The 15,229-nt window shown below is 39.1% G+C and overlaps 1 protein-coding gene across 22 annotated transcripts in view; it reads left to right on the forward strand.

The window, feature by feature from the left end:
• HIVEP2 (HIVEP zinc finger 2) overlaps positions 1–15,229 on the forward strand; it is a 321,024-nt gene that overhangs the window by 211,869 nt on the left and 93,926 nt on the right. The window lies entirely within an intron of this gene.

Genomic DNA, 15,229 nt, shown 5'->3' on the forward strand with positions numbered 1-15,229 from the left:
TGAGCGCGTCATCGACATCTTCAAAGGACACACATTTCACGCATTTCACACTTCCCACTGGCCTCACGATCTTCTCCACTTGTCCAAATATCTTGCTCTTATTCTTCAAGATATCGTTCAATGTCTGCCGTTTGATGTCCAACTTCTCAGCTATGTCTGTTTTCTTCATCAGTGGATTTGCCTCGCAAAACTGGATAATGTCGTATTTTTCTTGGTAGGTTTTAGTTGTAAGCTTACGCTTAGTCGCCATTGTCCTGCCTGCAGTGCGATCAACGTGTGTACGCAGTTATAAATAGCCTATCACTGGCGGTGTACACCAATGAGCGAGCATCACGATTCCATGAAATCGGGCTTCTCACGAGGCAGCAGTTCCATGTGACGAGTTAGGAGTGGTAATTTACTTGAGTTTCCATTACGCGGGAATGGACAACATCTGACGACTTAGACGAAGTGACGACTTAGAGATGACGACTTACAGAGGGATGACCCTTTATTCAAAGGGATTTAACATGAGATAAATTCGGGACTTTTTGACGCTGCCGACTTAGGCGAAGTGGCGAGTTACACGCTGCCGACTTACACCTAGTCTACTGTATTTGTGTTTCTGTCGTCTTTAACTGCAATGTCACCTGACATTGTGTCGTCAAACTGGCAGGAATTTGTATCTACATTTATTTTATCAAAGAAATCGACGTCATGACATACAAGGGGTGGGGGTCGCGCATAGTCACCATCTTGTTATGTTTGGTCATCGGCTTTGTCAGTATTATCAACATCATTCAGTAATCGGCTTTTATTTGACCTTGCAATCATTCATAGTATTCAGCTTGTATTGTCTGGTTATCGGCTGCGCAAGTATCATCAACATCATATATGTTAATCGACTTTTATTTCACACCTGATCATTCATGGTATTCATTCATGGTATTCATTCATGGTATTCATTCTTGATATTTTTAGATCCCCGTGGACGATCTCTAAGTCTTACTTACGTTGTTGTTCTTCATCTTCTTCTTGTGGACTTTTTTGTTTCACAGCCTACAGTTTTCATCGAAACTTCCTGAAACTTGGTGTACATATGTAAAAATACCCTGCGCAGACAGTAACCACCTCCGATTTTGAAAAATCCTCCTAGAAAAAAAGTTATGATGTCAAAATATCTCCGCTAATGGAAATCGCCTAAAACATTATCTCCGAAACTAGGCAAGCTTTTTGAATTCTGTTTGTGGGAATCGAACAGGGCATTAGCAGAGATGAATTACCACACATATGATACATCACTATGACGTGATATCAATTTTCATGACGTCATTCCTATTTTTTGACATTTTTTGTTTCACAGCCCAGAGTTTTCATCGGATCTTCGTGAAACTTGCCATGTATATGCAGAAAGCCCATGCGCAGGCAGTAACCATCTCCGATTTTGGAAATTCTTCCGAGAAAAAAGTGACGCCATAATATCGCCGCTAATGGAAATCGCCTATACCATTATCTCCGAAACTAGGCAAGCTTTTTGAATTTTGTTTGCGGGAATCAAGCTGGGCATTAGCACAAATAATTTATCGCAAACCTGATACATCACAACGACGTCATATTCGTTTTTATGATGTCATCATTAAGAGGACGAGGATCTTAGCTCATTTGAGCTTGTTTTATATTGTCTGGTAATCGGTTGCCCAAGTATCAACATCATTTGGTAGTCAGCTTTCATTCAACGTCGGGTTCATTCATGGTATTCTCTGTTTTGATTCATGGTGTACTCTGTAAAATAAGTGAGCAGTTTCCTGGAAGACCACATGCATCCCAGAGTTGCTGGTGATGGTCAGAAGACGGTATTCAGCTTGTTTATCAGAACAGAGTCTAATTATCTCCAGATGAATGGACAGAGATGCAACTGCTGTTTACCTTGTAGAGGGATAGGACTCGAGTCGCAATCTGCAAAAATGAAGAGACACAATGGAGTCATCTGAAAAAATGAAGAGCATTTTCCAGAGCACTTGCAGAGAGGTGAATAATATAGTTGAGAAACAAGAATGGGCCCAAACACTGCTTTGGGAAACTCTAGCCTGCATTGGGAGATGGGAGGAGATGGTTCCCATTGATGGGAACACATTGACTGGGTGAGTGAAGGAAGTCAGATATGCAGGAATGAAGGTAGCCTTTTAAGCCACAGGCAGAGAGAAAGCTTGGCAACCAAAGCAGGATATCCGGCTGTGTCGATTCCTATTTGGATACCCAACAGGATACCCGAAGCAGTATATCTGACTGTCGAGTGAATACATATTTGAATTTGATTCGATTATGAATGGGTTCCACTGATTGTGTCATTACTGAGGTGGAGTTGTGCCACTGATACACTACCCCTGCACATTAAGGCATGAGTTTGGATTTTGGCAAGGGTGCCAGCACACAATGGCCTACTCTTTGTGAAAGACACCGTGGGGTCTTAATGTCCACCAACTTATGCTGGTGGCCAGGGTACCCTGCTTAACAACCCGACCGACAGATGGTGTAGTACTCATTGATGCAGACAACACTCTGCCTGTGAATCACAAGGGTGACTCTTTTACAGTCAAGTTGAGAACCAAACCCAGATTTGACTGATAAAAGGTGAGTGTGTTTCCTATAAGTGATGGTGGTAGCCCTATTTGCTTTTTAGTGTTCCCCATTTTTTTATTAAGAAATTTTGAGAGATAATTAAAAAGTTTCTGAATACAAATTCACAATTGAGGGGAGGAGGGGAGTCTGTCTGTACCTTATTATCAACACAGATTACTTGAATACCTATCCACTTGAGCCATATTTCTTCAACCAAAAATGTATATCGAAGCACAACACCGTTTTCTGGATACCTTTCAAAGGAAGCATTTTCATGACTTTTTATTTTTGGAAATTTCGATTAAACATGCATTAAATGTCGAATGCCCAGATCGAACTAACTATGCATTATATGTCGAGCAGATAGCATGCATTTTGTTGTTCTTTCTTCATAAAATGGTGCTCTTTTGGTGTAAAATAGTGTACATTTTTTTGTAAAATAATTTATTTTTACATGCGAGTATCGACGCTTTTTCTGGACAGCAACATCACTGAAAAGACCTTGAGAAACTTTCCCCTCAATGCAATGATTAGTGACAATGCCACCTTTTTTGATAAATCAAAGATCCAGGGTTCGTGAGGAGATATGCAATCAGCTTGGAAGATGTATTATAGCAAGTAAGAAAACATTTTAAGAAACTACAGACCACGACTCCTTTATCACTGAGACAGTCAACAGCAAAATAGTTGGCTTGAAATGGATACTTTGGGTCTGAGGTTCCTGATTTATTACCCTGTGCATGTGAAGCGAGAAGTGGAGTTAAGCAATTGGTTCACTTTGTCTGTCTGTCTACAAACGTCAGTTTATGATCGAGGTACAACAAATTCAATTGAATGTTATATTTTGAACACGAATCGGAAAAAACGAAGCTGTAGTTTAGCAGTACTTTGGCTCTGAATTCGTTCCAATTGAGCATGTGCAGAGAGGAGCGAAGTAATTTGTTGCATCTGGCAGTCAAACAAAATAAATAATCATTCCAAACAGGAAACACTGTTCATAAGGATGTCATAAAGGACACAAACAACAGGCATGAAGAACTAATGTAAGTATGTAACATGTTAATTGTTAAATAGTTTGGAGTAAAAGATGCTGTGGCAACTGCAGTAAACTTCTGAAAAAAGTTTTTTTTTCCCGACTACCTCTAAAATCTCAAATGAAAACTTTGACACGAGAATATAAATAATCGCCTTTTTGGCACTTTCAAAACCCTTCCATTTAGCAGTGCAGGAACTCCTCGCTATATGCACTCCTGATAAACACATTCTCTCTTATGCGCAATGAATAAAGTAATGAACACTTTTCACTATACACCACATATTTTTCACTGAAATGCATTTCTGCTGCCATCTCTAAAAGGGGTAGCATATGTGCTACGATGGTGAGAATGAAAGGGGATTATCCCATTGCAAAGTGAAGATGATGAATAGGATACAGTTCTATTGTATTGCAAATCAACAAAATATGACTAAACTAGCTGGAAGCCTGTGGTAAAAATTCCACATAATAAAAATAAAAGGAAGCATTATATTGTTGCGCTGGTTGAAAGAGCTAAATTGAGGCAGTATTGTAATTTTCCAATAGGTTTGGATTAATTTGAATCAACCCTTACTTAACTCGAAGGGCGCTCGGTAGAGCGCATACCTCCGCCATGCAAAGCCTGATCCACAAGAACATATCAGGCCCAATACATTTTTGAAATATCATGCTATGTATCGTTTTCGGCCCTACCTATCAATGGTGAAGAATCACTTAAAAAAACTTATCGGATTCGGATCTTCACCAAAATTGAATCAATTATTCCTTGTCACACACCCAATGTGTCCAACAAGTTTCGTCTGAATCCGTCAAAACTTTTTCAGATATCGTGCTATATATTGTTTTTGGCCCTTTCTCTCATTGGTGAAGAATCACTTTAAAAATTCTAGTGGTCGGATCCGGATGCGGTTATTCACCAAAATCGAATCAGTTCTTCCTTGTCACACAACAAACCTGTCCACAACTTTTTGAGATATCCTGCACACAATCAAACAAACAGATCGGGGTGAAAAATAACCTTCTTCCACCTTTGGTGGCGGAGGTAATAAGTATAATTTTCTCATCGGTGTTGATTAATTTGAAGCAACTTTTATGTAGTTTATTGGCTGTGAGGAGCATTTCTGTGTTTCGGGGAGGTGGGAGGGGACAGACTGACGGCATCAGCCGATTAAATATACTGTGGAGAAAATGGTGAAATTCCAAAATCATCATAATTCTTTATCGCAAATATGTTACAGCATATTTCTTAACAGCAAATAAAAAAAATTAAAAATATTTGGGTGCGATTAAAGCAGCGGTCTGTTACCTTATACACCACCCAGATTCAATTTTTGGTCCGACTGAAAAAAAAATAAACCAATGTCACCCACAGAGTGACCCGTATCTTGCCAAAAGGTGACCACGTGTGACTTCTTTAAGGTCACACTGAGGTGAACAGAGCTGCTATCCACCAGGAGCGACTCCTTGAGGAATATCTGCCTACGAGAGATTCCGATGAGAATCGTTCTGCAGAGTAACCATGAAAAATATGCGTTTGCCTCATAACGTCACCAAATGACGTCATAATGTCTCAAGCTTGACATATCTAGAAAGCACTCATTGAGGTGTTCAATTTGAGGTACTACACGATATGGTTCCTAAAACTTGAAAATTTGACCTTGGGGTCAAATATGTTTGACCTGAGGCGCTAACCATGAAGGTCAAGGCCAATCGCCACCAAAAATTAATCAGTTGAGCGCCAGACCATGAACTATATTCCCATGAAGTTTGAAGACGATCCGATCAAAATTACTCAAAAAATAAGGGTTTCGTCGACTCCCCTGATTTGCGGCAAAGTGACCTTGACCTTTGACCTTGACCTTCAAAATTTTATGCGCTGAAAGGGACCTCTATAGGCCTCTGACATGCGAAGTTACAAAAATTTCCAATGATAACTGTGCTCTGCAGAGTGATTTATACGTGATTACAGACCAAAAAAAAAAACAAAACATATGAAGGTCAAGGCCAATCGCCACCAAAAATTAATCAGCTGAGCGCCAGACCATGAACTATATTCCCATGAAGTTTGAAGACGATCCGATGAAAATTACTCAAAAAATAAGGGTTTCGTCGACTCCCCTGATTTGCGCCAAAGTGACCTTGACCTTTGACCTTGACCTTCAAAATTTTGTGCACTGAAAGGGACCTCTATAGGCCTCTGATATGCGAAGTTACAAAAATTTCCGATGAAAACTGTGCTCTGCAGAATTTTTTATACGTGATTACAGACAAACAAACAAACAAAAAAACATAGAATGCTGACTAACATATCTTGCAAAAACTTCGTTTTGGCAAGATAAATACAATTTCCCTAAAGGTTGTGATTAATTTGAAGCAACGTTTGCTGATCATTATTTTCTTTCCGAGGAGCGTTGCTGTGTTTCAGGGTGAGAGAGAGACAGACAGACAGATGGCACCAGCCGAATATATATATATATATATATATATATATATATATATATATATATATATATATATATATATATATATATATATATATATATATATATATATATATATATATATATATATATATATATATATATATATATATATATATATATATAATATATACACAGATACAGATTTAGATTTAGATATATAGATATATAGATATATAGATACAGATACAGATTTATAGATTTATATATAGATATATATAGATATATAGATACAGATACAGATATAGATTTAGATATATAGACATAGATACAGATACAGATTTATAGATTTATAAATGTATCGATATATAGATACAGATACAGATATAGATATATAAACATAGATATTGGTGGGGTGCCATTAAACATGTTTTTTTTATTTTTCATCTGCACACGTCATCGTACTGTACTTTGGGCATCATAATTGAATGGTATCAAGTAACTTTTGTTGTGAGTGATTTATCTTGACAACACCTATGTGATTCGACAACACCTATGAGTGGAAAATGACCTGTATCTACTTCATCAAGCACTCGTGGTAAGTGGTATCACCAATCTATTACTTTAGCTTCCCACGAACACATCTCTCGGCCTCGACATCAAATCTCTTCTGTTATTGGTGAATATAGTGCTGAGTACCATCGTGTACTCATTTATTCTTTTATTTTGATGTATTTATAATAGGCATTCATTTAATTATATATTTAGTGATGCTCTTTATTGATATACCAAATTATTGTGTCTGTATTTGGTTAGGTTATGTTTGGTTACGTAAGGTATCTGAACATCAGCCCCTCAGTAATGCACCTTCGATTTATAACACAATTTCTATGGGAAAATCTTTTTGGCGATATGCATTTTCACGATACATACTACTTTTGTGGAACGCATCTAGTTAATCTTGCAATGAGTGTCAGTACATGGACAAAATATTATGGCATTTTATATCAATCATCACAACCAATCCAATTTGACATTGCAGACCCTGTCCAGGTCCTTGTTTCTCAAGACTGTGCAGGGTATGGTATTCTATGAACTCTGTTATCTTAGATTGAGATTGAGCGATAGTATTGGTAGGTTTGTGGCAGGAACATAATGTTGGATTTGGAGGTAGATGTGGATCGAGTGAGATTGGAGGGTGCGCGTGGGTCATATATTGATGGTTAGAAGATTCGTTTCGACGAGTGATAAATAATTAATATTTTGTCACGTGAGATAAAAACTTTGTTCAAAGATAGATGAACATTGGTGGAATATCGTGTTAAATTGTACAGTCACAGTGGTTTCAAAGCTTGCCTTTAGCTATTTGTTACCATGGTGGAATAGTCATTGTTTTCAGCCTGGTATCACATGTGATCAATCTATGAACAAGCTTCTCCATGTCTTAGTCACTTCAAGAAATAAAAGTTTGATGAAGTATTGCTAAAGTATTTTAGTTTGTTTGACATTGTTATTGTCACATGAAATGTTTAAGGGAACTACAATGATTATTGATAAATACAATCTATTCATCATTCTGCTGACTGATGAAAGACCAAAACTTAGGGAGCTTAGTGTTTGAAACTTTTGCCTTTTGTTAGAAGATGAATGAGGTCATTTAGCCATTGATCATGGATTGAAGATCATACTGGGTAGCATGATGTTTGTTTATTCGAAATATTACATGATATGATAAGGTACCAGAGAACAGTTAGATATTTTGTTGAAATGTTTTTTTCGTGATTTTAAGTTTCTTACAGTCTCGTTCATGCTTATGCAGAATTAAGAAACTTATAAACTTTGGGTATGGCACCAGCACACCTACGGCCTCCACTTCGCCAAGGTATCACCATACTTTAATGTCCACAGTGAATGCAGGCATATGGGACAGCCGGTTTAACGTCTCCTTTGATGAGTGCCTGAAGCCTGGCGTTGGCTTAGTGGTTAGGACGGCTGGCTTGGGATCCCAGGATTTGAGCCCTGTCGGCTGCTGAATTAACACCAGGTGGGGTTGACTCAGCCTGTCATCCTTCCTAGGTCGGCGAAATGAGCACGTGTACTGGCAATAGGGGCACTGCATCAGCGGCACAGCTGATTTGATCCCGATCCAGCAGTTGTTCCCCAATAAATGATGCAACAGTAGCATCCAAGCTGCATGTGAGAGTGTGCTAGTCCATCTCACAGATGCTGTAGCATTCCTCTGACCACTGGCTCAACTAGCCAGCTTAAAATGTAACAGAGGTCACCTGGGCATGCTAGTGGAGCCCATAAGCCTTGCAGCACACCTTGGACCATGGACTCGACTTGCCAGTTCAAATTGTGACTAAGGTTACCCAGGCACTTGTCAAGCCTGTGTTCTGAGGTGCACTGCTCTGCTTGAGAATAACGTGCAAATTTTTATCTCACGACACAATTTGTTTTGGCTGCGGATGTTGCGTGAATTCTGTGCATCTTCACTTGTTATGGTGAAAGAGAATTTTGTTCCGATTTCATTATTCAAAAAAAAAAAAACCTACGGTGTCATGGGTATACCGTTGGATCTGGGAATGAATGATTTTTATTGAAGTAGATCTGCTTGTGGAGTCACACACTCACCCACTGATGCAGACTGATTACGATAGCCTGTCCCATCCCTTTATAAATTGGTGAGGATAAAGATGCAATCGGAGACCTCAGTTTACGTTACAACTTGAATTACAAGGATAGACAATGAATCGACACAGTGTTTGGGATTTGAACCTGGAATCCCAGCATCATGGGCCATGTGCTGATTTGGAATCTGAAACAGCCTTTGCCGACCTTAAGGCCCAGTCACACCTTGACGTTTTAGCCAGCAATGGCAATGTATCAAAATGTATGTAAAACGCTGGCTTACGCTGAACTTTTGATGTCTTTTTTTAAAGATTCGGACGTATTCATAACGAGTTGGTCGTATGCATAACATATTAGTAACGGACGCAGAACTTTTCTTTGTCTTATATATAACTTATACCAATGAATGCTTAGCCTGTTGTCGGCGTTCACAACCTATGCCCAACGATAGTCTAACTTATGCATAGCGCGCTGCACGTATCGCCGACGATCACGTGGCATAGCCTATTAAAAGGCTGCTGCACAACGATTCAAATCATAACCGCCGGAGAAATGGAAGTGTCAACATCGCAGTCACACCTTGGCGATCTTGCCAGCGTATGTCGACCTCTGAAAAATGCGTCTAAAACGCTGGCGCACGTCGAATACGGTATGGGTAAGTTTGGTATACGTGAATAGAACGCAAAAGTATGCTATCATACGTCGTAGTAAGTGGAGTACGTCTTGTAATTTTAAACATTTTACGACGTACTCGCTATATGCCTCACACGTTCCGCATGCGATGGGAATAAGTTGTACGCACGATATGCGATCGTTGGCACATGTCGACAAAAGTTACTTGTAAGTTTTTCATAAGTCGAAACACGTCGAGGTAATGGTTAGCGTCAGTGTTCCAGACTCCCTGGATTTTTTTTTCTTTGGTATGGCGGTGATGTTGACACTTCGATTTATAGTGCGGTTATAATATAATATAATTAATAGGCTGCCGCTCAACAATTTAAATTATAACCGCACTAGAAATCGAAGTGTCAACATCACCGTCATACCAAAGAAAAAAAACCAAAAAAGAAAACCAGGGAGTCTGGAACACTGACGCTAACCATTACCTTGACGTGTTTCGACTTATGAAAAACTTACAAGTAACGTGTGTCGACGATCGCATAACGTGCCTACAACACGTTACTCATCGGTTAGAAATAAGTTTCGGGTACGCTAAACATTTCCTCGACGTGTTTCGACTTGTGATTAACTTACAAGTAACGTGTGTCGACATGTGTCAACGATCGCGTAACGTGCCTACAACTTATGGCCAGCGTTATGCGGAACGTGTGAGTCATACGCCGGCATAAGTCGTAAAATTTCAAGCATGCTAAAATTTGAGGACAACCGCAAAGTACAACGTTTAAAGCCAGCGTACTACGACGTCTGGCAGTGTTTTTCAGCGTGCTCTCAATGTTTCCAAAACTTACCCAAAACGTATTTGACGTGTGCCAGCGTTTTAGACAAATTTTTCAAAAATCGGCATAACATGGCTAAAACGTCAAGGTGTGACTGGGCCTTTAGGCTTGCTATCCTTGGTTAAATTCCTTGCTTTTCTTCACATTGGCTTCTTTGATTTACTTTTATTCATGAACTGAAGCAAAGTTTAATATCGAGGAAAAGTTAAATGCAGCGATGGAATACAGATGATTTATATTTCAAATTGTTCTGCACATGTAAATTTTCCGACGAAGTTTGACATGCATGTAAAACTCAAAAGCCAAATTAAACGGGGCTGGAAATTTTGCTCACACATTAATCCATTGGTGTAGAAAAGCATGACATTAATTTCTTTCCAACAACATTTATTATCTCAACAAGGAATTTGTCATTGGAATTTGGGAATACTCTTTTTTTTTTGTGTGTATTGGAGCTCCAAATTTATTATCCCCACGCTTTTTGAAAAAAAACGGGGGAATAATGTAATCGGCACTATCTGTCTGTCCGTCAGTCACGTGATCTCCTAAACGATTGGGCAGAAATTCACCATTCTTGGTTGTTATGATCACCGCATGGTAAGAAGGTGCAGCAGCAGTTCCATTTTTGGCCCTTCCCCATGAGGTGCAATTAAAAGGTCAAAGACCGAAAAATGCAATTTCAGGCACATTTTTAAAGATTTTTAAATGAACCTTTATACAGTATATGCAATCAACAATGGCAGAAGCATAGAATACATAACAATTTTTTGATTTGACCCCCGGATCATTCCCTTTGTGGTGGAGAATGAACCGTGAGTCAAAATGGAAAAAAAAAATTTAACTCAAAATTTGATATGGCATCAGTCCCGGTGGAACTTTTTGCCATCTTTCAACTTAGCTTTCGGGAAGCGTGGCTTTGCGATGGCACGCCATCGACTTCGCTCGAGTTTACTTTTGAATCGTGTTATTTGTGAGTATTTTTAACTGAAGTTTCAAAAAATTGATTTTTTTTTTTAAATTGAACTGGAGATTGGTAAAATGCCAGCCAAAATTGATCTTAGTGTGGATGGAGGAAGAGAAAATGGCAAAGGAAGAGGATAAGTTCAGGAAGCGAGACAGAAGGAAAAGAGGTAGACTGTGGTTGAGATGGGCAAATTGTGTGAAGAGGTATATCAATAAGTTTGGGACAGAGGGAAGTGGACGTGTATCGTGTTCATGACAGGGCAGAAGCTTGGTACCATTCGTCCTGATCCCTTATAAAGGGAAGAGAGGAAGAAGAACATTCATTGTTAAAAAATAAAAATATTCAACTTTGATATATCGTTTTAGTGTTAGTTAATTGTCATTGAGATAATCAAATTTGGTTGTCCTGTTCCACATTCCCATTTGAGTACCAAATTCATGTTGCTGAGATCCCAAACTCCAATCCCAGATATCATGTTGACTTTGCCTTTGTCTATCCACGTCCTTGTGATTCAAGTGAAAGGGCGATCATGTGTCCTGTTATTTTCATGCATGTAATTTATTTGCAAGCTCCTGATTGAGCCTTAGACACTGTTTATTTGCATCTTTTAAGTTTTTTTTTTAATTGTTTATGAAGATGTGTAGAATTGGCATTATAATATTGTCACCACTGTTCTTATGTGGGTCTGTGTCCTGAGTGCTTTGAACATGGCAGTTGTCCATATCTATTCAGAGAGCATCGACAGTTTGCTTTAATCACCATACAAATTCTTCCCTTTCAAAAGGATGTCTCGTCATTATGGTATCCAAGGCAACTCTTTTCCTTGGCATTTCTTTCTATATTTGTGGTGGGTTTTTTTTTTCTCAGACAATCTGAAGGTTGTGGATGAGCTTGTACATAAATCACATGCGAGACAATAATAAATAGGAGACATCGGTGTACTTCTACTGGAATTACAAGGACAGTAGTGAACAAATCAACATAGTCTTATGTGATTTGAACCAAAGTCCCAGAATCATGTGCTATCTCCTCAGATGGCAATACTAAACAGGTCATCCCCTTTTGTGAAACCTATTTACCTGGGGCATGATGCCCCCTCCCATCCTGAACTTCCATCAGAGGGCTCTTTGGCTGATGGTGTAGTGTGACATATCAAATCAAGATTATTCAGTATACGGAACAAAAAGGACCAAGGAGGATGTATATGTGTATATATATATATATATATATATATATATATATATATATATATATATATATATATATATATATATATATATATATATATATATATATATGGAAAGGACATTTTGACCCACCTTACTCAACTGCTCTGCTCCATGTCGTTAGCAAATGGCTCAACGAGCTGAAAAGTGGTAATTGTTGATTCGTGTCTTGGCCCAGATTAGACTCTTTGTTATATTTGACGATGCTGGCAGATTATTTGATGGATTCTCAGGAGGCCTAGCCTGTTAATTGCTTATCCACCGTGACAATAGATCTTCTATGGCAAAGAGGAATGTGAGAAAAAAAATTATGTTTGGGAAAGTAACAAATCAGCTCTTTGGTTAGTGGATTGTGTTGCTATTTTGGTGGATTTATCGGATTTTTGCTTTTGGGACGGATACATAAAGAAGCATGGAGCAAGGGAAAAGGGGTTAAGCACAAAAGGGAATGCATGGGTTAAAAAGGATCTTGGCAGCAATTAAGTTGCAGGAGCACTCTCTTCGGGGAAGGCAGGCCTGGAATAGCACTGCGTGGGCTGGGGATTGATTGGATGCCAGTGACGAAAGAACGCCCACACGTTGTTCATCGTATGATGTACTTGTCTTATTACATATCTGCCCACAGCTCAACCTATGTAGATACCTGATCTTGCTCTTTCCAGTCCTGATTCCTGTTCCCTATACCTGATGCATATCTTAAAGCCACTTCTCCATAAATATTTTCATTAATATGCCGAGGTCTCAATTTTATCACTATCTTGGCAAAAAGTGTTCCTTGCTGAGTTTGTACGGACTTTCCTTGGGATATTTATTTTAAAGACAAGTGTTATGAATTTCAAGCATCATTCATGAGAAAATGGCCAGCCACCAATCCATTGTGCATTCCTTATATCACTGTCCGCATTGCTAGCATTGCATGAACCGGCATATGCTCTTTCCCTCCAATCACAACTTGCCAAGAAAATGTATTTTTCATGCCAAACTTTAATCCCCTGAAGTGTGTCAAATACTCTAAGCTTCCCAAAGTTTTTTTTAATAATAAACAATTTTGAAGCAGTGAAATAAACTATGAATTCATAGTTCAGACATTAATTTTTCAATTGTATGTGAACCATGACTATTGAGGAAACAAATCCAAATCTGGAAATTTGACATGTGTAACATATAATATAACAATTATCTTCACCTGACTGAGTAATTATAGAAAATCACCTGAAAGTCACATCTCCGACAGAATATCTGCGTACATGTCTGCATGCCACCCATCGACCATCAAATTTCGACCCAGACAGTTTGGGACAGGCTTCTTGTCAGTGGCATGAGGTCCAAAAGACCACTGCTCCACATCCCTTGTGAAAAGCTCTCACACAGCACCATTGATGGCAGCACATGCAATTGGTGATGCAACATCACAACGGGAGGCTGAACCATTGGTGCCATGTTTTCACTGAACATCCAAGGTTCTGCCTATACTTAAATGATGGATGTGAGAGAATCCATATATCCAAGTTGGAGAGTGATTTGCTAATTGTGCTCTTCGGCATCATGATCAGTTTGGTGGAGACAGCCTGATGGGATATATATATATATATATATATATATATATATATATATATATATATATATATATATATATATATATCTTCTTCTTTCGGCTGCTCCCTTTAGGGGTCGCCACAGCGGATCATCCGTATGATCCGCATAGTGATTTGGCACATGTTTTATGCCGGATGCCCTTCCTGACGCAACCCTGGTCACTTCTTACGACACAGGGATATGGTACACCTATTTTAACCGGGGTATACACCGGCCCAGTACACTGGTACTCATTTCGCCGACCTCGGAAGGATGACAGGCTGAGTCAACCCCCTGGTGTATTAATTCAGTGGCCCAACAGGGCTTGAACTCAGGACCTTTTGGATCCCAAGCCGCTGTCCTAACCACTGCGCCAACACCAGGCTCTGATGGGATATATATATATATATATATATATATATATATATATATATATATATATATATATATATATATATATATATATATATATATATATATATATATATATATATATATATATATATATATATATAGGGACCATACTCTGTGCAGAGCGTTGGTGCTGCTTCAGCAGTCTCCTTGGCTATTGAGTACAATCTTGGACGGGTCGCCACTCCGGCACAGTATACCAGCAAGCTGGCACTCATTTTGCCGACCTTGGAAGGAGGACAGGTCGAGTTAACCACACTTGGTATTAATTCAACAGCTGAGCGGGATTTGAACTCGGGACCCTAGGATCCAAAGCCCGCCACCCTAACCATTAAGCCAACACCAGGCATGGTAAAGGTTGGCATTCAAGTTGGCCAAAAAACTGATACTTTGTCATAATTCGGAGAAGTGCTTTTACCGTTGACAGATTATAGGGATTATATCATTATGCCCATAGTCATCCCTCTGACCCAACAGCAAAGTCCCAACTTGATCATTATGGATGACGACGCATGTTCACACCATGCACATGTTGTCAACATTGTACTTCAGGACCACAACACCACTCACATGGACTGGCCTGCATTATTTTCTGAGTTAAATCAGATTGAACATGCTTGGGACATTCTAAGGAGGGATATTAGTTGTCGCCAAGCCTTCCTGGTCTCTTGCTCAACTGGAAGTGGCCCATGGTCGAGGAATGGTGCCTCATCCCACGGCAAGAGCTAGATCATCTGATTTATTTGACGACAAGATGTGTGCAAGCTGGTATTGGGGTCATTGGTGGTCACACCTGATATTAATGCCATTTGTACCAAAGTAAATTTATCTGTGATCATTTTTTTTTACACTCACGTCTTTGCCCATTTGCATGTTCATTTCATACAGCCAGATTGTTTTCACATAACAGC

The sequence above is a fragment of the Eptatretus burgeri genome, chromosome 5 (assembly GCF_056783735.1).
Source record: "Eptatretus burgeri isolate ZD-2024b chromosome 5, Ebu_testis_v1, whole genome shotgun sequence".
Taxonomy (NCBI): domain Eukaryota; kingdom Metazoa; phylum Chordata; class Myxini; order Myxiniformes; family Myxinidae; genus Eptatretus; species Eptatretus burgeri.